Raw genomic sequence first — 24,303 nt, forward strand, 5'->3', positions numbered from 1 at the left:
GGTTAAGAATCCGCCTGCCAATGCAGGGGACATGGGTTCTATCCCTGGTCCGGGCAGATCCCGCATGCTGCGGAGCAGCTAAGCCCACGCACCACAACTGCTGAGCCTGCGCTCTGGAGCCCACATGCCCAAACTACTGAGCCCAAGTGCCACAACTATTGAGGCCCGCATGCCTGGAGCCCGTGCTCTGCAACAAGAGAGGTCACTGCAATGAGAGGCCCATGCACCGCAACGAAGAGTGGCCCCCGCTCGTCACAACTAGAGAAAGCCCACACGCAGCAATGAAGACCCAACGCAGCCAAAAAAGAAATACATAAATAAATACGTAAATAAATAAATTAAAAAAAAATGAGGGCCCAGCGAGGACCTTTACTACTGTAATCAATTTTTAGCTCCCTTTTTATTTTAATCAAATCTAGATATGCACATAAAGAGCCAAGTAGTGTTTATAAGCTTTTTCATTAGGTGACAACTTTCCACTCTTAGTCAATTTCCTTGGTGCTTATCCCTGTATGGTTAAAGAACTTGTCTACTTTGCTACTTTCTTAATTTTTCAGGTTTAGGTGTTTATTTGTTGCCCTCCCACTAAGAAAGATTAGGATTTAACTCCCTCCACTTATGCACTCTCTTCCCATTACTTTCTCACTCAGTTGTCTCATAACTGTGGTTAGACCAGTATTTCATGTTATTATGACTAGATAAATGCTACTGACATCTAGGGCCATGCAAGATGCCACATTTCCCCCTGCACAATAGGTTTGTTTTCTCTGGTGCTAATAACAGCCTTGTTATTTGTTTGCTTCGTTTTTTTGTACTTGACAGATCGTTCAACCTCAAACACTTCTCTCTCAATAAATCCAAACACACTGGGTTTTCTAGCAACATCACCTTCCTGAACAAACCTCTCCTGTGACCTTCTGAATCATTCCTCTGGGGGCTAGTTACTCCCTATGCCTGTTGCCATATTGGCACCTCCTGTCATGATCATTTTCTGGGGTTCCCTCTCTGTGTTGGAATCTCCATTTCTTGTATACCATGCCTTCCTAATTTTACGTAAACTCTTTCAGTTTGGTAGATTCTGAGAAAGATGGCATGGAAAGTAAGTTTTTTGAGACTTTGTGTGCCTGAGAAGGTTTTCCTTTTCCCTCACGCTGAATTGATAGTGTGGTTAGGTATATAATTCTAGGTTGGAAATACTTTTTCTTAAAAATCTAAAAGGTATTTTTCTATTGTCTTCTAGCTTCCAATGTTACCTTTGAGGAGTTATTGCTTTTCTGCTTCTTTCTATAAAACCTTCCCCCTGCCCCCGCACGCCCCCACACGCCCCCGCACGCCCCCACACGCCCCCGCACGCCCCCACACGCCCCCGTACCCTGACAGCTGTAGGATTTTCTTTTTATTCTGAGGGCTCTGCAGTTTTGCAGTGATTGACCTGGTGGGAATCTAGGTCTATTTTCACCCACTCTGCTGGGCACTCTGGGCCCTTTCAACTTGAAAATTCATGTTGATCCAGCAATCCCACTCCTGAACATCTATCCAGACAAAACTATAATTCAAAAAGATACACACACCCCTATGTTCATAGCAGCACTATTCACAATAGCCAAGACATGGAAACACCCTAAATGTCCATCGACAGATGAATGGATACAGAAGATGTGGTACATATATACAATGGAATACTACTCAGCCATAAAAAAAGAATGAAATAATGCCATTTATAGCAACAGGAATGGACATAGAGATGATCATACTAAGTGAAGTAAGTCAGGAAGAGAAAGACAAATACCATATGATATCACTTATATGTGGAATCTTAAATATGACACAAATGAACTTATCTACTAAACAGAAACAGACTCACAGACATAGAGAACAGAAAAGTGGTTGCCAAGGGGAAGAGGGGGTAGGGGAGGGATGGATTCGGAATTTGGGATTATCAGATGCAAACTACTATATATAGAATAGATAAATAACAAGGTCCTACTGTATAGCACAGAGATCTATATTCAACATCCTGTGATAAACCATAATGAAAAAGAATATATACATCTACGTATAACTGAATCATTTTGCTGTACAGCAGAAACTAACACAATACTGTAAATCAACTATACATCAATAAAAAAAGTGAACATCCAGATGATTCAGAATAAATTTCTATTATAAAGATTAAAAAAAAAAAGGAAGAAGGGTATGACCATAATTTAGCCCAGAAGTAGGCAAACTTTTTGTTGTAAAGGGTAAGCTAGTAAACATTTTAGGCTTTGTTGATCAATGACTGCTGCAACTGTTCAGTTCTGGTGTTGCAGTGCGAAAGCAGCCATAGATAGTATGGAACAAGTGGGTGTGACTGTGTTCCAGTAAAATTTCATTTACAAAAACAACAACAAAGAAAATTCATGGTTTTTGTTTTGGGAAGTTTTCTTAATTTTTCTTTGATGACGCTCTTTATTTCTTCTTCTCTCTGTGACCCTATTATTCAGTTCTTGGACATACTGGTCTGCTCCAGAGGGTCCTTTTTATTTTTTTCCTATTTTCTATTTGTCTTTATGTTCTACTTTTTTTTTTTTTTCTTTTTGGCTATTTCTTCAACTCTGTCTTGTAACCTTTCTTCTGAGATTTTTATTTTCACAACTTATTTTTTATTACCAAGCATTCCTTTTGTTTTCTGAATGCTCCTTTCATATAGTGTATTATTCTTACGTCACGGATGCAATATCTTCTCTTATTTCTTCTTCTAGGGAGAGTAACTATAGTTTTTTTTTTTTTAAGTGGTTTTTCCTTTCTGGAGAATCCTCTAAGTTACTTTTTTGGTTTATTTCAATTATATGGTCTCCTTAAATGTCTACTATCCTTGGCTGTCTGCTCATATTTAAGTGGGGCTGACTGAAGTTTTGTGTCTGTGGAGGTGGAGCCTGTGGACTGAGGTCATCATTGTAGGTGATCTGGCTGGTCTGTTTCATTGGGGAACCACAGACGTCAGTGTCTTTGGTTTTTGGGCTGTTCAGCTTCCTCAGAGAAGACTTTCCAGTCTCTTATTTGAAGTTATATGCCTGGCTGCCAGCCAATCAGTGAGGGAAGGCAGGTCTCAATAGTCATTAATGTGAACTTTGAATTAATTGCCCTAATGTCAGGATGGTAGCCCCACACTCAACTGTGTCTTATGTCTTGCAGTCCAAGGAATTTCTAACCATTTTTAGAGAATAAATCTCTAGCATTCTTTTGTGATTTTGATAGGAGCAATGCCACAGCTACATGAAGTAGGGGAGAAAATGTCTCATAAACAGACTTTCAACAAGTCTTCCTATTTTTAGCCCCATCTTCATTCCCTCTTTCAGAGGTAGTTAGCTATGCCAATTTTTTTTTTTTAAATGTAGGTTGAATAACCTCTTGGTGTCCTCACTACTGGTACAGAAATTGGCTTTCTTGGATTTCCTCTTCTGCTTTTTAGTTTCTGTGGACTTGTTTTAGTTTCTGTGGACTTGTTTTGTTTCAGTGGGGCAAGTGGTGGAAGCACTGATAAATGTATGTGTTCGTCCATCATATTGTTTTTTACAATTACTTAACGCTCATACTAGGTGACAAATTGCTTATCTTTATTAACTATATGGTTATATAACCACGTGGTTGGACCTGGGTTGTATTTTACTCAAAACGGTATTCTTCCACTTTCCCAATCTACAGGTTTGTCAATTTGATGAATATCCTTCCTAAATTCTATGCCAGTCTCCTCCCTGGCAAATTACAATTAGCTAATTATAGTTAGATAATTTCTTCAATGTCTTGGGAAGAAATATACCAGGAACAACATAAAAGATGGAGTTGGCAGCCTTCAGTGGTTTTTCAAAGCCTCTGACTCTGTGGACATGAATGAGTCATAGCTAAGTCTATGAGTTGAGTTCAATACTAATCTCAGTCACTGGCCTAAAATTTAAGAAGGGGCTCTGGTTAAAGGAGAAGGTAGAAAGCCTCAAACTATGCCTGCTCAGGACCCCTCTAATCTGTCTGAAAAACCACTGCTCTATGGCAAAAAAAATTGGGGGTCTAAGTCAACAATTCATTAGTCTACCGGAGTGAACCTAGTATTCTTTTCTGGGAAGGATTTTGACCCTGCCCATAGTGCCTCCTTTAGTCCAACTCCAGACAGGTTTTCTTAATTGGCTCTCAAAAATGTTTACTGGATCTCTGCCACAATACTGCCCTTGTGAGAGAGGTTGTTCTTGTTTATATTATAGCATTAGATTTGGTCCACATCACATTATTTAAGGTGTAGTCTCATAGTAAGTAAATGTCAGAAATCAAAACTAGGGGAGCTATTGGAACCTGTAGGGGCAGTGGTGGGGAGGAAAGTTCTCTCTGAGACTTCAGAACAGGGGGCTGTGTTCTTGGAATTATTCAGATAGAAATATATATTTCCTCCCTGGAATAATATTATTAACAGAGGTTACGGTCAATTAGTTTATCCATTCATTTGCTGTTTGATACAATCACATTTTTGAGTCCCTTCTATGTACTAGTGGGTGGTGTTAAGAGGAAAGAGACAAAGTGCATACTTTCAAGGCACTTACAGTTTGGTTGGAAAGGCAGATAGAGTAGTAAATAAATGCATAATACAGTATGTAAAATGCTAGAGATAGTTCTTGGGTATTTTTAGAGCTCAGCCTGAGCTCTAAAATACAGCCTGAGAAGGCTCCCCAAAGTTTCTTGAAGTGGTGATGCTTAAGCTGAATTTTAAAAGAGGAACAGGACTTAACCAGGTTAAGGAGAAAGGGTACTCAGAGGGGACAGCTTGCATAAAGGCAAGAAGGTGAGAAATGGCATGGCACTGCAGGAGAACTAAGGGCAGATCAACGCCCATAAAACCATCTAGATTGTGAAGAACTTTCTGTGTCATGTTAAGGATCTCCCAGGGGATCATGAGAAGCCACTGCAGCAAGTTAGCTGGTCATATTTGCATTTAGATAGATCACTTTGGTATGGCAGTTGTATCATAGGAGGATAAGGAGAATGGAAACAGGCCAATCAGTAGCAGGTACTGAGATAATTCAGGTGAGAAACAGTGAAGGTGTAAATGTATAAATTAGGTCGGTGATAGCAAGGATGAAGAAGAAATGACAAATGTATACATATATATTTAGAAATTAAAATTAGCAGATCTTCACAGCAACTATCAAAAATAGGCATTATTAAAATATGCAAATAACAAATGCTGGAGATGGTGTGGAGAAAAGGGAACACTCCTACACTGTTGGTGAGAATGTAAATTGGTGTAGCCACTATGGAAAACAGCATGGAGTTTCCTCAAAAAACTAAAATTAGAGTTGCCATATGATCAAGCAATCCCACTCCTGGGCAAATACCCAGACAAAACTATAATTCAAAAGGATACATGCACTCCTATGTTCACAGCAGCACTATTCACAATAGCCAAGACATGGAAACAACCTAAATGTCCACTGACAGAGGAATGGATAAAGAAGATGTGGTACATATATACCATGGAATACTACTCAGCCACAAAAAGGAATGAAATAATGCTATTTGCAGCAACATGGATGGACCTAGAGATTATCATACTAAGTGAAATAAGTCAGAAAGAGAAAGACAAATACCATATGATATCACTTATATGTGGAATCTAAAGTATGACGCAAATGAACTTATCAGCGAAACAGAAACAGACTCACAGACATAGAGAACAGACCTGTGGTTGCCAAGGAGGAGGTGGGGTCAGGGAGGGATGGATTAGGAGTTTGGGATTAGCAGATGCAAATTACTATATATAGAATGGATAAACAACAAGGTCCTACTGTACAGCACAGGAAACTATATTCAATGTCCTGTGATAAACCATAATGGAAAAGAATATGAAAAAGAATGTATATATGTATAACTGAATCACTTTGCTGAACAGCAGAAATGAACACAACATTGTAAATCGACTATACTTCAATAAAATAAATTTTACAAAATAGGCTTTATTATTATACCTAATTTGTAGATGAGAAAACTGAGACTCAGAGATTAAAAATCATGTCCTGTAGCCCATAACCAGAAATAACAGTGTTTCTATGGGAGAACCACACTCAGAGCTTCTAGCAGTCAATTTACAAAAGAACTTCTAGAATATAACACATTCATTAGTCAATGAGTGAGTATTGGTGCCAAAACAAGTACTGCAGGAAAGGTTATTAAGGAAAGGAAAGACAAGTCAGAGTGGAAGGTCAGAAAGAACATTTTCAGTAAATAACATCCACATTTGGCAAAAGAGAAAATTGATAGCGACTTAAATATACTGCTTTAAATAAGGAAGTTAATGGCCAAAAATATTGTGGAAATCCAAAGGTAATCATACTGTTTAATCCTAGGGGAAATTCTTAACAGAGATAAATGGGTGCCTTGGGAGGAACTTTCCTGTGCTATATAACTGTTGCTATCAGTGCTTGAATTGAGAGGGGAAAGAAAGGGAATGGAGAAAAAGAGCTGGCTCATTTGCAGACATAGATTTACCAGCCAATTCAGCAAATGGAAGAAGGGTAGCAGATTGCAGGCCCTCACTGGAAGCATTTTGTTAATTTAATTCAACTTGATGAAACATTTACTGAGTACCTGCTATGTTCAAGGAGATAAGCCTTGAATTGGCTTTATTACTGATACTGATAATTAACACTGCCCTTGTCAACATCTGTATCAACATGAAGTACTACTCACTAGGCCCTGTTCAGCACGCCTGGGTTAGGTGTGATTTCTACCTGGTGCTTTGGTGTACAATCTAAGCCAATATGGAGTATTGATGAGGGAAGAAAGAAGTCTCAGTACTAGCTGATCTGGCAGTGGTGGCAGGGTTGTTAACTAATTCACATGACTCACTCAGTGTGGAAAGTAGAAAATTAAGTGAACTGCAACATGGGTAAATGACCCCTATAGAATTTAAGCTAAATAGCTAGTTTCACTGTTCTTGCTTCTCATCCTTTCTAAGTATATTATTGGGATGCACTTCTCAACTGTTTAGATGTTTCAAGTGATTCTGCTGTAGTAATAGAAGCTCTGTGATAATGAAGTCTTTTTGTTGTTTCACGATGAAAGTGAAACCTTAAGAAGTGATCCTTAGTAAAGGGTTGGTATACAAGGGAAATCATGGAATAATCCATTACCGCAACAGTGGACATAGAAATTACCATATTAGCACTTAAGAATCTTAACTTCTATGAGGTACATATATATAATGGAATACTACTCAGCCATACAAAAGAATAAAATAATGCCATTTGCAGCAACATGGATGGCCCTAGAGATTACCATACTAAGTGAAGTAAGTCAGAAAGAGAAAGACAAATAATACCATATGATACCACCTATACGTGGAATCTAAAATGTGACACAAAGGAGCCTATCTACAAAACAGAAACAGACTCACAGACATATAGAACAGACTTGTGGTTGCCAAGGGGGAGGGGGGTGGGAAAGGGATGGACTGGGAATCTGAAGTTAGCGGATGTAAACTATTATATATAGAATGGATAAACAACAAGGTCCTACTGTATAGCACAGGGAACTACATTCAATATCCTGTGATAAACCATAATGGAAAAGAATACAAAAAAGAATGTGTGTGTGTGCATATACATATATATATGTATACATATATATGTATTTATAACTGAATCACTTTGCTATACAGCAGAAATTAACTATACTTCAATTAAAAAAGAAAATCTTAAATTCTTAATCTAAAGACCAGAATGGCCTGAACTCCTCAGATCCTTATAAGAAAATCCTACTTTGGACTAAGTCATACTTTGCCACGAGAATTTTACTGAACATTACAGACTATAGCTAATAAAATCTTAGTATGTTAAAGTTATGGCAGATGTTTTAAATTAATGCATATTTACTTCTTATTTTAAAAATTCTACCATTTATGGCATTAATGAAGTGTCAGTATCCTGTTCACCTTCCTAGGGATATTCAGGGCTACTGAGACATTTAATAGTCTATAGTTATTCTGCTTTTTAAAAAATAAAACAATTTATAAGACATCTAACTGAAAAAAGTCCATAGGAACAATCAACTCAATGAGACATGTTACAAGTTAGTCCCTAATGAACAAAAGAATGCAGCTGAACACAGACAGAATCCTTTGATGCCTCTAAAAGGCCCAAGAGCTTCAGAGCTCCTACTGCCTCTGGAGTTGGATGGTCTGTCATTTTTCTTAATAGTTTTTACTAAAACCACAGTGCAGCAATTTCTTCATTTCCATATCTCCTGATACGGAAGTACAAGTTTACAGAGAAAGTCATTTCATGAGAGCTGAGGTTTAACCTTAAGTTTCACTCACTGTGGCCCCGAATAAACACACCCTGTGCGTGAGTTCGAAGGCCACATGGATCTTGGAAGGCTGTTAAACGTAAGTGCTCAAAGTTGAATTTCAAACGCAATGTACCAGTGATCCCTTGGCGGTGAAATTCAATGATCAAGCAGAATGGGCCAGTCATCAACAGGAAGGATAGGAGAAGGGGGGAAACTGGAGGCGGACTTGGGCATTTCACACTGAGCACCATCATGGGCAAATATGGAGAGTAAAATGAAAGAGTTGGAAATGAAATATTCTTAGGATGGCTAAGATTGAGGCAACGAGTTTAAAGAGAGAAGAAACAGAAGGAAAAAACTACCATTTATTGAGAGATCATTGTATAGTAGGCACCGGATCAGCGGTCATGCGTACAGTAGTTGGCTTGATCCTCAAAGCAATTCCTGTGAGGGATTTAGGACACAGACAATATCATCGATGATATCAAAAGTGCCTTGTGCCAGGCCGAGGCCATGCTCCTCTGTTTTGTTGGTGCTGAGTAATAGAAATAAGGCAGGATTGTAACGTTAGATGTCGGTCTTGCCTCAATATTCCATGGGTAGGGCTGGGTCAGGGGAGGGAAAGTCTAGGCATGGTGTTGAAGAAAAGCATCCCTCCCCGCTTGTTTGTGGGAACAGGAGGTGGTGGGAAGAGCTTCTGGCCACTGGTGTCGCTTGTGGCAGCCATCTGTCTGTCAGTGACCCCTGTTGTGCTTCGCAGATCGAGGCAGATCCAGCAGCATATGCAAAACTCTTTTGCGGGGGCATTTCTCTAGCACACTTCCAAGATTTCTGTGAGAAGCCCAAAGGCTGTTGGCTTGAGCAAACGCGTTAATTGGGCTTGTGGTACTTTTAAACAAATAATACGATGGTGGATTTTTCATCACATTCCCTCTTTCAGAAGTAGACATGACAGAAGTTCTGAACATCTCTCTCTGGGTAAAGTTTGAGCAAATATTTTTCTTCATAAAGCTGATCCTACAGGATGGCCTTTATAATTAGTGTACGAAAAAAGACTCTGATGTTATGTCTGTTTTGATACTTACAATAATAATCCATGAACCTTAAAATGAATATTTCAGTGAGAATTTCTCTCTACACGGTCTTTCTCAGCGTTCTGGCACCACTATTTAAAGGCTGTGGCATAAAAGGTCAAAAATCTTGTCATCATTTCTTGAGTGAAGTTCTCTATTTCCCTAAAAATTGTGCAACAGACTCTCTTGGAGAAAATGGACAGGTCCTCAGTAGGCCCAAGGAGAGAGTTTCCAATAAAGTCAGAGCGTATGTGGCCGCTTTATTCTGATCCTTTGTTCAGGCTGCCTCACCCAAATCTCCCAGAGATTCCTCATTATAAAGAGAAGAGACTTGATCTTAATTTGAAAATAGAACTATTCCGTGAAAGTGGCCAAGATAAAACCTGGGATAAAATGTAAACACCTAAAAGTATGTGTCATGGAGCTTTTAAAAATCATTCACTTGGAACCACAGGTAGCTGCGTTTTTTCAGACTTAAAATGTTAAGATTCTCAATAATGAGCTATATATAGAAAGAGATATTGTTTGAACTGGCAATCCCCCCACCCCAGGTGTTAGGCTGATGACTTTATCATTTTCCTTTCAGTAAGTTTCTCATATAAAGACAATCTTTACATACAGAGACCCACTTACATAGCTTATCACCACCTTTCCTGAGGTTCAGGAATACAATAATTCAAATAATACGTTGTCTTCTAGCAACATCAGGCTTCATAATACCTCATCTTTGCTGTACACTGTGTGTTTTCGAAGAATGAGGTTCCAAAGAGATACAGAACACACAAATATTGGAAAATAAAAAGAAAGAAAAAGAAGAGCGGAAACCCCAATTGCAATTAAAATGCAATAGTCTTCCACTGCATATCCCAATGCTAGTTAATACAGACATTTCCAATAACTTTAAGTGGTGATTGTTGAAAAAAAAAAAGAAATCAAGTTTGCGTTTCTTAAAAGACAAGAGGGAAGAAAATGACTTGTCATATCTGGCTGGTTCAGAAATATAAAATCCAATTCTGAAGAAGTAGAGATAAGAAAAGTGCTGTGGAAGTGCCGTCAGCCCAGCAAACACCAAATAATGAACAATGCAGAGACTGTCCAGCATGATAAAATACTCTATTAGAGGGACTGTTTTTAAATGAGTGATAATTGTGGCACATCCACAGTGAAAGGTTACTGAATTTTTATCTGTAGCAAGAAGCTTTTGACAGACTTGCTGAAAAGTCACCTGCAAGTAGCACCTTCTTTAGATGAATTTGACCAAAGGGGTTTTCCAGAATGTAACATCTTTCTGACATTTACAGGATTTTTGCTTCCTTGAAGAACCTGATCAGATATTCTTGGTTTCTAGAAAAACATTTAGGTTTTTCATTAGTCTTAGAGAAAAGTCCTCATTATTCTTCCTTTCATAAAAATTGGATTACGTTGTTAGTTAAGAACTCCAGTCAAATTCACCTAGGATTCAACGACCAGACCTCAAAGATGTTAGTACACAGAATTAACTGCTATTCATAAACAACACTGTGCCTTGGAGACCTACACCTGATATATTCCTGTACCTCATATGAAGAAGAAGGGAGTTCTTTTACATTTTTATTGTATAGTTTATAAGAGTGGATATAAATTACGATATTGAATTTAGGATAATAAAGTAACTGAGAACCTTTCCCTAAATACACGACTATAAAATTTGGTTTCGAAATAGATCCTTGGCAGGGGGGTGGAGGTTTTCCAGCTTCGGCTTCTTACAGCAGGTGAAGGTCAAGACCACCCCCTTTAAAGTGCACCCAGTGTCATTCACAGACGCATTCTGGGATGCAGCGTGCCATTTATCTCGCTGCTGTGATTTTGGCAGACAGCTAGAGAATGGCATTGTCCCGGGGAGGGAAACAGAGGTGCGCTAGTTTGGTGTTCTGGGGCACGCTAGCAACAGGCAATTATGTTGTTTTTCTAGACACTGTGGTCTGCACTCTGAGAACAGTAGGGTTCAACCTAGATTTTGTCACCGTCTCACTTTGACCTTGGGCCAATGGCCAAACTTCTGTTTCATGATCATGCTTTGTAAAACTGAGAGAATAAAGGCTATTAACTGCAGCTTGAGGCAGGGATAAAGGATTAAGAATGAATGATTATAAAGGTCCTTGAAAAAGTATGAAATGCAGTCTAAATGTTGAGTGCCATTGTCATCATCTTGGCATCCTCTGGGACTGTCACATGCACACACATTCACGTATACCGTCCCTTTGTTACACTTTCCCGGGGGCTGGCTGACTGCAAAGGGTCTTTGTGTACTACTGACTAATAAGTAAGCTGTCTGAAAAAGCAGATTCAGTTTACATCCAAAAATGTTTTGGAACATTTTTCTAAATCCAATCCCACAAAGCGATAGAGATTTCTTCCATTCAGTCCAGGCCAGCCCTCTATCCTCTTTCTGTTTCCCCCATCAGGATTCATCTTTCCTGGTCCCCTGCACTTGTAGTATACCCACGCTTAGTTTTGAGGGTGAAGAAATTAAAAGACACATTCTTTTTCTAGTGAGAAGTTCATGAAGTCATGGCTTCATGTTGGTAAGGGGGCTTATCTCACATTTTAAAGCACCCAACTATCTGAGGGCTTTTCCAGATAACAGCTTACATTTAATAGCACAATCAGTGCCTTCAGGTACAATCTTTCACTTACTTCTCATTCATTATAAGAGGTTTTTTTTTTCTGTGTGGCGGCCAAGTCGGTCCCCTCCAATTTCTCTTTCAAAACCTGCTGCCCTAGCAGCCACTTCTCCTCACCTCCGCTCAGGGTGTCAACCCGGGTAATTCTGCATTTCCACCCTCTCCTCCGTCTGGCTCTGCTATTTCAGCATGCTATTTTAAAGCCCTCTCTTGCTTTCCACCTTCTTCTGCCTCCCCCTTTCCCCAGAGATTTTCATTCCTATTTCTTCTTCCTGTTTCCACTTTAGAGTTTTGTTTGAAGATACAATCATTCATCTGGAAGCTCCCAGTCACCACACTTAAGCCATCCATGATATTACCATATTTTCATAAAATATTTCCCTTCTCGATACAAATGTTGGCATTTTCAAAGAAACAGCCACAGTATCTATGAGTAGATACTTAAAACTCACTTAAAACTCACAGTATCTATGAGTAGATACTTAAAACTCCAAAATTACATCAGAATGCCCACAGCACTAGCCCTCCATAGCTTCACAACTGATAATCACCTCCTTGCTAAGGGAGGTAGGGTGCTGTTTTCTAATCAGTACTCGGCACAGGACAATGGACTTGACAGATGACCAGCTGATTGACAAGAAGGAACTGTATTTGCTCCTGGCATGTTTTTCAACAACATCGGAACCCTCTTTTCATAGTTTTGAAAAACAAAAAGGACAGATGTTAACAGGGTTTTAAAAGCAACCACAAGACTTGAGATAAAAGAGAACCCTGAAGGGGTGGGAGAAGGTGAAGACCCAGCATTCGGGGAGCAGAGCAATGAGCGAGAGCCCCAGTGATAGGATTCATAGTAGTAACCCCAGGAACCCCATATTAAGTTCCCACTCTGTGTCTCATGCTTAGAACTCCAAGTTCATCATCTCATGTAATGGTTACACCAACCCAGTGAGGATGCATCATCATATCTATTTAACAAGTAAGAAGACCTATTTAGTCCAGAAAGGTGAAATCATTTTCCTCTGGTGATACAATAACTTGCCTCATTTGTCCCCAAGTGTACTTGACTTCAAAGTCAAATATGTACTATAAGCCTCCAAGACTAAAGGAGAAGCATGGGAAAGAGTCTATGAAATAAAAGAAAAACATAGAGGTTTAGAGGGAGGCAAAATGACCATGATCTAGGAGCCATGTGAGGGTATTCAATGAGAGGAAAGGGAAAAAAATAAGAAATGTTTAAAAAGGGGACTAACCCGTGTTATCAGTACTTAAGATGTACTGAGAAGAAAGGAACATGGGAACGGCATGGGTCAGCCTGAAGTTTGGATGATAATCAGTAGTAACAGTGCAGAGTACATCAATGTGGAGAAGGAGCTACAGGGGTCCAGATGTTTTTCCTTATAAAGTGAGAGAATAACCAGCATCTCCATTGTTTGTAACAACATGGGCCTCAGAAAGTTCCTCAGAACAACCAGGTGAACACCCTGAGCGCAGGGACTTTCTCCACACAAGTCTTTCTTCATGAAGATAAATTTCAGTCAGCTTATAAGTAACAATAGAGTACAATTAAGACTGAAAATGAACAAAACTGAATCATCATAAAATTGTCGTTTAGTGTTTTCATTCCTACAAAACATATGATTAATTCGGAAACTGGTACAACATGGAAGTGTATTTGGACACTTTTCAAAAAAGCGATAAAGGCTCACACAAAAGTAGAAGTTGTGTCAATTAGATAAGATCAAAACAAATTCCAGATTGGACAGTAGGTGGGAAAGCCCTGAACAAGGTATTATTCCAGTGGTAATGTAATTTTCTTAGTAAACAGTATGCTCGTGAAACGAACCAATGACAATGAATTTGGAAGTTGTCAGCAATTGAGGAAGAGGAATGATAAGAGTGAAACCACAGAATGAGAGTCAGCTGAAGAAAATGACAACGAATAAGACGAAAAAATGATTATGGCAGAGAAAGCCCAACCTCGAAAAGAGGAGTCGAGACACTAAATATGTAGAGTTAGGCTAAGCTACTGCTGAGGAGGTGCTGTCTGATAACAGTCTACCAATATTTGAAACTTGTAAATACCGGAGCAGGAGAGAAATTACCAAACACAGAGTTTTAATTAAAAATAATCAGATGAAATCATGACAGAAAAATTCTGGCTTAATGGATTGACAAAAGCAAAGCTGAAATGGGACAATGTCCCAGGAGATCTTGTCTAGGGACATTTTAATTCTCATTTGTGTCAAGGCAGAAAAACAAACAGCAAGGGGAGGGGGTGGGGGTCTGCATTTTATCTTCCATTTGCCATTAGGGCAGAAAAAGCCCATGATAGAGAGCTCTATTCATATTCAATTCCTATTCCACCTTCTAGAAAATGTTAAATCATAGTTGGCAATGTATAAAGGCCTCCTGGTTGGCGAAAAAACCATATACTCGAGGGATGGGGGGTGTACAGACACCTGGACCTTGTCCATCTTTCTTTTCAGTGATATAATTGACTTGTAAACACTTCTACATTCATTCAATTGGTTTGGCAATCACAGCCTTTTGTGTTAAGAGAGACACTGATTCCTGTGCCCTTCTCATTTCACTGATTTGAAAAAGGTAAGAGGAAGGTTTTTATTTTTAATCAGACCTGGGGGACAGTTTGGCTAACTAGGAACTGCTAAGCAGAAGTGGGCAGCTGTTCTGACTCTAGTATAGACACGAATTACAACACTCTGAGCCTGGTGTTCTCGTCTGTAAAATGGGAAGTCATGTTAACCCAAAAGATATCTCGTTAACTCAAAAGATAAACTTTTGAGACTAAAACTGGCAAAATAACTATAAAGCATTTCCCAAATATAAGAGCTCTAGAAATTAAAGAAGAAATGCTGGAGGGCTCAGAAATCAGTGGGTCTCCACCTCGGCTGTTTGTTGAAATTGCCTGAGGAGACTTTTGAAAGCATGGTACTCTGGGCATCTCCCGCAGAGAGTCTGACCGGAAGCTCAATAGGTCATCCTAATATAAGCCGAGGATGAGAAGCAATCCTTTAGGACAGTGGTTCTCAACCTCTGATGTGAATGGTTTGGGGATGCCCAGGCCACATCTTGGAATGATTAAATGAAAATCTTTGGGAGTGGGGCCCAGCATCAGTATTTTTTAAAACTCCCCAACTGATTACAGTTGACATGCAGCTAACTTTGAGAATCGCTACTCTAAAAGGACATTTGTCAGGAAATAAGTTTCACTTGTAAGTGGGTTTTCAGTCAACACTGCACATTAGAAGGACCTAATGTAAATGGGTTAAAATAAAACTTCATTTTTGGTGAAGAAAAGTTCAGATAGCTCTTTTAATCTCAGCACGGCTTTGTCTGAAATTAATAGGTTTGTATACATTTACTAAGGATTGTTTAGCACGTGTGGCAACTAAGAAGTAGCTTCAGGCCCGAATCGAGTGGCTCAGGGCAGAAAAACACATCTCCTTCCGTAGGCCTTTCAGACCCACAAGATTATAATCTTTATCAACTGCATAATTGTGACGACTATTTTTTTAAGCAGCTATTCAACTTGTCCAAACATTGGGCTTATAATAGATGCATTCATCATGTTAAAAAATGGTCACTAGAAAGAGAGACAAAAGCAGTTTGTGGTGGGAAAGTGGAAAGTCGATCTAGAGTTCAGAAGGAACTGTCTAGAGGGGACTATATGAATCGGAGGCATAAAAATCAATCCCAGAACATCACTAGTGATAAGTCACATTGATAGCAGTTATCCTTGATAGATGCGATGAGAATGTTTTTATCTTTGTGGTTTTCCTTCCCCAAACCCACCAGCCCTGTCTAATCATGAAAAGAGATTAGACAAACCCATATTGAAGGACATTCTGCAAAATATCTGACCAGTATTCCTTTAAACTGTTAAGGTCGAGGGCTTCCCTGGTGGCACAGTGGTTGAGAATCCGCCTGCCGATGCAGGGGACACGGGTTTGTGCCCTGGTCCGGGAGGATCCCACATGCTGCGGAGCGGCTGGACCCATGAGCCATGGCCGCTGAGCCTGCGCGTCTGGAGCCTGCACGTCCGGAGCCTGTGCTCCGCAACGGGAGAGCCCACAACAGTGAGAGGCCCGCGTACCGCAAAAAAAAAAAAAAAAAAAAAAAAAACCAAAACAAACAAACAAAAAAACTGTTAAGGTCATCATAAACAAGGAAAGTCTAGGAAACTTTCACAGTCTAAATGAGGCTAAAGAGACAACGACTAAATGTATTATGATATCCTAGAGATGGGATCTTGGAACAGAAAAAGGACATCAGATAAAAACTAAGGAAATGTGAATACAGACCTTAGTTAATAATAATGTATCAATATTGGCTCATCTGTTGCGACAAATGTAAGATGTTAACAACTGGGAAAACTGGGTATGAGATACACAGGAATTCTGTACTACCTTTGCAACTTTACTCAAAATCTGGAAGTATTCTAAATTAAAATTTTTCTTAAAAAATCAATCTCTGGACATATTAACATTCATCAGTGAACTGAGGTGTGGAATTACATTAGTAGCTGGAATCTTTGAGAACTGTGAGTGAAGTGTAATGATTGGGCAGCAGCCAGGTTTGAAACAAGCAAAAAAGAAGCCATAGTCATTTCATATTGGTTGACTTGAACATTTCTAAAAATAATTCAATCAAGTAATAAAGTAACCAAATTGCAACAGAAGTCATCTGATGGTGTGCAAATCTGCGAATAATATGAAATTACATTCCTGCAGTAGTGAAGCATATGCCCTATCTTGTGCCTATGCTGTGAGAAATAAACGATTCTGAACAAATTATATAAATATAGCATAGGACAGTGTTTACCAGAAGTTGTTCCATAAAAGAAAAGTCCTGTAAGATGCTCTGGGGCGAGAGAATTCCATTGATAAAGACGTTTGGGAAACACTGCATTGCTGTAATTACTCCGTTGACATAAAAAGACTTTAAAAGTTTTACTGTATGCAGGAACTACATTTAAGGTTCTTTAACCTAATGGGTCTCAAGTGTATTTGACCACTAAACTCTTTTCCCTTTAGCATCAATAGAAAAAATTTTGGACAAAGCCAGGCCTAACACATACTTCTCTGTCAGGGGATTTGGAGACTGAACAAGTAAAGTATTTATCCATGTCTTGATATAACTAGGTGGACATTTCAAGTATGTTTCAAAAAGCTAACTGTATGAACTGGCATTGTTTTAGAACTTTATCAGTAGCGAACTAAGTGTTGATCTATAGCACAATCCAAAAGAACTTTCTGTGATGATGGAAATGTTCTACAACCTCGCTAATAAATACAGTGGCCACTGAACATCTGAAATGTGGCTAGTGTGACTAAGCAAATGTATTTTATATTTCAGTTAGTTTTAATTAATTTAAATGGCCACACAAGGTTAGTGGCTGCTGCCATAGGAGAGTGCAGTAGCTAGAAGATATTCTGTTAACATGGTAACGAGACAGGTAGAGTTTCTAACTTTGATAATATTTGTAGAACAAAAAAAGAGGGAGAAAAATTAATAAGATATTTTATTACAAGTAAGATGATATTCAAAAAGGGATATGTGCAATAGTTCCGTATATTTAAAGCACAGAAAGTCTGGTTACACACAAGACGATGATCAGAAATGATCAGTAGTTGACTGTAGGCATTAAAGTGCTTTCATCAAAAAAAAAAATATGATGACCTTCCTGGATGGTTTAATAGGAATAGGGTATGAATGGAACTGTTATCACTGCCAGTACTTAACCTCGGTAATGGTCAAGACAATGATGTAGTAGAGAGAAAATTAAAGTGGCAATTTGAGGGCTTGTTTCCATACCAGTTCAGGCAGAGACATGCAGAGTGACCATTCTGAAGCCTTGATTCCTCCATGTGCAAAACATCTGAGTTAGACCAGATGATTTCTAAGATCCCTAATAATAGTTCTGCTTTAAGAAAGAAGTATAATTTGCACACTTATGTGTCACTGCAGCATTATTCACAATAGCCAAGAGGTGAGTGAACTCTGAATGTCCACTAACAGATGCCTGGATAAAGAAAATGTCGTATATCCATACAACAGAATGTTATTCAGCCTTAAAAAAGAAGGAAATCCGGTCATATGCTGTAACACTTTGAGGACACTAGGCTACATGAAATAAGCCAGTCACAAAAAGACAAATACTGCACGATTCCACTTATAAGGGCGCATCTAAAAGTAGTCAAACTCATAGAAATGGAAAGTGGTTACCAGGGATTGGGGGAGAGGGGGAAATACGGTATTTATTGTTCAGTGGGTACAGAGTTTCAGTTATGTGAGATGAAAAAGTTCCAGAGATCTGTTGCATAGTAATAAATACAGAGTTCACGTGACTACTGCACTGCACACTTAAAAAGTTAAAATGGTATGTTTGATGTTATGTATATCTTACCACAATACAAGAAAAAAGAAGTATATAAATAACTGCATAACTAATACTGCAATTCATGAACCAATTCCAGGAACCAAAATTATGAGATTTATTTGACCCTGTGGTTTTGCAAAAAAAAAAAAAAAGATTACAGTATGACTTTTTATTATCAATGCACGTGGGCACAGCAAGAACTGCGGTAACAGGAGCTGAGGGAGCCAGAAGGGGATACAACTGGTGTTGAAGGAACCTGCAACATGGGCCACATTCACAAAGGCTAACAGTCAAACCACCAACCGAGAGAGTGTAAGCGAACTTGGGCCTGATCTGGGCTCCTACTTATGCTAGATTTGGTTGCCCTGGACTCAGAGACTGGGTGGGACCCTCAGGCCAAAAGTTTTTAATATCCAGAGATGGGCAGGTAGAGACCAGGGAAATGTTTTCAGACACATTAAAGTATTTCATAGAAAAAATATTCAACATTTAATTTCTGAAGAATAGGACAGAAGAAAGAGGTTTAGACTGAAGCAAAGGGACTTTAATAAAAAACAGATGACCTCCTCGATGGTAAGGTTATTTAAAGAGCAGAATATATAATCAAGGAAGTTTTAGATTCTCTAACCCTGGAGATTTTTTTTTTTTACAGAATCCGAGAAAGAGAGGAGGCGTCCCCTTGAGGAAGCAAATGCAGTCAAAACAAGCTCTGGAGCCCCCTTCAAGTTCTCTGTACCCTATTTTTAAAGGCAACACATCCTTAAAACAAAGGGATAAAATAGAAAAGAAAATCATTAGTGTTCCAATTGAATACACTCTTAATTTTTATCTAGGTCACAATTTTCTGAGAATTTTCTTAACCATAACAGTTAATCTCAGACTTCTTATTTAGGATTGTTACAAACAGCAGATATTACAGATACTATCCTGTGCCTTTACTACAAGGTTGAAATTGTGATCAATGAGAGAAAATATGTATAAACCTAGATCCTGAATGCCCAACGCTACACATGATTCTGCTCAACTTCCTTGCACTGAAAGCATATTTGTTAAAACAGACCCTGAACATAAAGACATTCTAGAAGTGGGAGTGGGAGACTGAGTCGTGGGTAAAGAGTCAGAAAACTAGGCATATACAGAGAGAGCCTGAGAGACGCATGAGAGGAGGTCAAGTTAGGTCAACCCAAGTCTTCTCTAGGACTGTTTCAGGAGCTGTTGGCAAAAATGCTCTTTTTGTCTGGGATCAAATAATCTTGGGGCTGCTGGTAACCAAGGATGTTGCCATACGAAAAGGTCTTACCTGAGACGGAAAGCAATAAAGGGAATACACCAAAAATAGAGAAAGTGGGGGAGAGAGAGCAGGTGTGTAAACATGTCTGTTACATGGTGTTATCTTGTGAACCTCTGGATCCAGCCACACCTGAAGTCTTTTGATTTACCAGTTTTATAAATCGATGCATTCTTTTTCTTTTAATTGGGCTGTGACTTTCAACAGAAAGAATCTTAAGTAGAACAGGTTTAAGGAAGGCTGAGCAGGGGAATACCAGGAGAAATGGAGCAGGAACCATGGACTGTGAAAGTAAGAGCAGTGCCTTTGGAGTAGTCAGGATCTACAGGAGGTGAGGAGACTCTTTTAAATGTAAAGAACACAGAGTGATGCTTAGGCAAGTACTAAAAGAGATGGAAAAACTGTCTTTGAAAAAATGGTCAACTCTTACCTCCTGGGCAAGTGGCCAGCCATGCTCTGCCACTAAAATGCAATATTCTCTTCACTATGACATGAGATATTTCAGGTGGAGGAGAATACTGCTATTAATATCTAAAGAGATTTTCTACTATGAAAATAATTTTCTGCAAACTTCCTCCATTCCATTCTACTAGTAGCTTCTTAATTATAAGAAAGCATGGCATTTACCATACCAAATAGTTAAAGGATGCGGACAAGAAAAGAAACTTCTATGCTTCTTTTCTTGCCTTTTCCCCATCCTGAGTCTCTGTGAGTGCTAGACAACAGTCTGGCATTTTCTTCATGCTATCGAGTCTCCAGACTTGGCAACACTTTTGTTGAGGTAATCATTTGGTTCACTTTTCAAAAGAATAATAAAGAGCTGTCCTTTATTCCCTTTCTAAAGTCACACTGACACGGCACAATCAAAGTAACCCATTCCCTGCTTTGTTCAAATTATAAACATCAGTGGGCATCCCTCCTGGGAATTCAAAGAACAGCCCCGTGTGGGTGAGCAAGGCATATTGTTAGCAGAATAAACCAGGTTTGCTGGATGCTCTGTTTTTACAGGGACAACATAAGTAGTGATTACAGTTCACTTGGGCTTTGCACTGATCGTCAAAATGCTAACAGTCACTTAAATCACTCACCGGCTGGAATAATCACCCTGAAAGGAACTGAGAGGGTACAGCCTATAAAATGGAACTGAGCACATGAGAGGTATTAATGGGCATGGGACAAGAGGTCTTTGTCAGAATAACAGAGGTGCTGGAAGACGTGAATTAGACATCAGCTGTACTAGGGACTCTCGGTGACATGAACAGAACAGGTAAATGGTGCAGTTACAAAGTTGACTGTAACTCACAGAGCATCTTTCTCTTTTTTGAGAACAGCTGAAGCCAGGTTAGACTGTGTGAATCACTCAGTGGCTTGCTGTGGAGGCTGTGTCCTATTCTGCCTCGTGGAGCTCTTTTAGGATGGACAGAACAGGAACCTGGGAGGCTGTGCTGCCAAAATAAGAGACTGCATTATGAAATACTGGACTTCGATGGCCCACTGAACGAGAGGACTCCTTCCAATCATCACTAACAAACCAACCCAAGCAGCCCTACATTTGCAAGAGTCAAAGGAAACTAGGAAAAGAGGCATCTGGTCCCTTTTCAGAGCTGTTTATTTTGCAACCAGTAAAAGGGAGTCAGCTCTTGCTGACTTTTTTTTTTTTTTGGTGGAGTCGGGTGAGTCTGGGAGATAAAATGGCTCATTCTGACTACTACTTGTGACAGGTTCCCTGATATGAGGTCGTTATAAAGTTGAAAACCTCTCAAGGATACCTACTTAGGCAGAGTCTGCTCAGACCCGATACTGAGTCCAAACTATCCTTAGTAGGTGAATACATTTCTAAGAATAAACATGTACAATTTTATCATCAGCTAAAAGTACTATTTTAAATACTAAAAAGTGCAAACATAAGAGTATAAATAAAAAGTAATATTTGAAGAAGATTTCTAAAGCAGAATACGCAATCTCAGAAGCCCTCTCCTTCCATCTGCTTTCCTCACCCCGTTGACTCCCAGTAAGCTACACAATCAGCATGAGATCATAAGTAAGTGAGCATTCAAAGGTCTCCTAGACTCTGCCCGTGGGGCCTGCAGTTCAGGGCATAACTTACTCTGGTTTATTTCATCCACATCTTCTCCCTCTCTGGGCTGGAAATCATGGTTAATCAAGCAATAATAACTTTTCAAGAGACAATGATAAAAAATAACTTTCTTTGAAGTCCACAGTCCAAATAATACAAGCTTTTTCCTTCTAACAATCTTCTAACAGTTCGTTCTAATACTAACTTCAGAGCTGATTCAGTTTCTTTCATGTTCTTGCTGTGATTTTGCTTTTTTCTATCCTGTTTTCTGTCCCTCCATTCATGCATTCAAATCTCCCATCTCCTTTATTCCTTCTTCATATCATTTTTTCTTTGCCTTTAACTGTTTAACACTTCTGAACTAATGCTTTTAAAAAACATTTGTGCTATACTTTTTTTTTTTTAACATCTTTATTGGGGTATAATTGCTTTACAATGGTGTGTTAGTTTCTGCTTTATAACAAAGTGAATCAGTCATACATAAACATATGTTCCCATATGTCTTCCCTGTTGCGTCTCCCTCCCTCCCACTCTCCCCATCCCACCCCTCCAGGCTGTCACAAAGCACCGAGCCAATATCCCTGTGCCATGCGGCTGCTTCCCACTAGCTATCTACCTTACTGCGTTTGTTAGTGTGTATATGCCCATGACTCTCTCTCGCCCTGTCACAGCTCACCCTTCCCCCTCCCCATAACCTCAAGTCTGTTCTCTAAGAGGTCTGCGTCTTTATTCCTGCTTTACCCCTAGGTTCTTCATGACATTTTTTTCTTAAATTCCATATATATGTGTTAGCATACGGTATTTGTCTTTTTCTTTCTGACTTACTTCACTCTGTATGACAGACTCTAGGTCTATCCACCTCATTACAAATAGCTCAATTTCGTTTCTTTTTATGGCTGAGTAATATTCCATTGTATATATGTGCCACATCTTCTTTACCCATTCATCCGATGACGGGCACTTAGGTTGTTTCCATCTCCGGGCTATTGTAAATAGAGCTGCAATGAACATTTTGGTACATGACTCTTTTTGAATTTTGGTTTTCTCAGGGTATATGCCCAGTAGTGGGATTGCTGGGTCATATGGTAGTTCTATTTGTAGTTTTTTAAGGAACCTCCATACTGTTCTCCATAGTGGCTGAACCAATTCACATTCCCACCAGCAGTGCAAGAGTGTTCCTTTTTCTCCACACCCTCTCCAGCATTTATTGTTTCTAGATTTTTTGATGATGGCCATTCTGACTGGTGTGAGATGATATCTCATTGTAGTTTTGATTTGCATTTCTCTAATGATTAATGATGTTGAGCATTCTTTCATGTGTTTGTTGGCACTCTGTATATCTTCTTTGGAGAAATGTCTATTTAGGTCTTCTGCCCATTTTTGGATTGGGTTGTTTGTTTTCTTGTTATTGAGCTGCATGAGCTGCTTGTAAATTTGGGAGATTAATCCTTTGTCGGTTGCTTCCTTTGCAAATATTTTCTCCCATTCTGAGGGTTGTCTTTTGGTCTTGTTTATGGTTTCCTTTGCTGTGCAAAAGCTTTGAAGTTTCATTAGGTCCCATTTGTTTATTTTTGTTTTTATTTCCATTACTCTAGGAGGTGGGTCAGAAAGGATCTTGCTTTGATTTATGTCATAGAGTGTTCTGCCTATGTTTTCCTCTAAGAGTTTGATAGTTTCTGGCCTTACATTTAGGTCTTTAATCCATTTTGAGCTTATTTTTGTGGATGGTGTTAGGGAGTGATCTAATCTCATTCTTTTACATGTAGCTGTCCAGTTTTCCCAGCACCACTTATTGAAGAGGCTGTCCTTTCTGCACTGTACATTCCTGCCTCCTTTATCAAAGATAAGGTGACCCTATGTGCGCGGGTGTATCTCTGGGCTTCCTCTCCTGTTCCATTGCTCTGTCTTCTGTTTTTGTGCCAGTACCATGCCGTCTTGATGTGTGCTACACTTACTGAATAAAGTGTATATGTCCCAAACTTTTCAAATTATTTTTGAAATAAGTGGTCATTGGTCCTTGATAGAAAAAGGTTTCCCATTTTTACTTCAGACCCTATTCCTTAATTTCCTTGAAATGTATAATGAGGTTATCTTTCAGCCATCTCTTTTCCAGAATAAATGTTTTTCTCATTGTCTCTGTTTTCTAGCAACTTGATCACTTCTATTATTCTCTTTTTAGATTCTTTTTCATTCGTTTTCTATCAGTTAAAATGAAAACATCAACTGCGTGCTCAGCTTTGAGCTCTGAGACACAGTTTCTACCCTTGAGAAGTTGTAAGAAGGACAAAATGTATTGCTTTCTGTGCTAAGACACAGTGGTTCAATCTTACACAATCCGGTGTTTCTAAGGTTTAACATCAAGCTATGTTAACATGGACCTTTTTGGCTTCCCACGTCCCACATGGGGAAGCTGAGATTACTTCCTTTCACAGAATGACAAAGTACCAGAGGCTCAGCACAAGCAGAATTCTTGCACAGATCTTCCAACA

General features: G+C 39.2%; 1 protein-coding gene across 1 annotated transcript in view; it reads right to left on the reverse strand.

Annotated features, from left to right (window-relative positions):
• EXOC4 (exocyst complex component 4) overlaps window positions 1-24,303 on the reverse strand; it is an 815,814-nt gene that overhangs the window by 96,204 nt on the left and 695,307 nt on the right. The window lies entirely within an intron of this gene.

This window comes from Lagenorhynchus albirostris, chromosome 8 (genome assembly GCF_949774975.1).
Source record: "Lagenorhynchus albirostris chromosome 8, mLagAlb1.1, whole genome shotgun sequence".
In the NCBI taxonomy this organism is placed as follows: Eukaryota; Metazoa; Chordata; class Mammalia; order Artiodactyla; family Delphinidae; genus Lagenorhynchus; species Lagenorhynchus albirostris.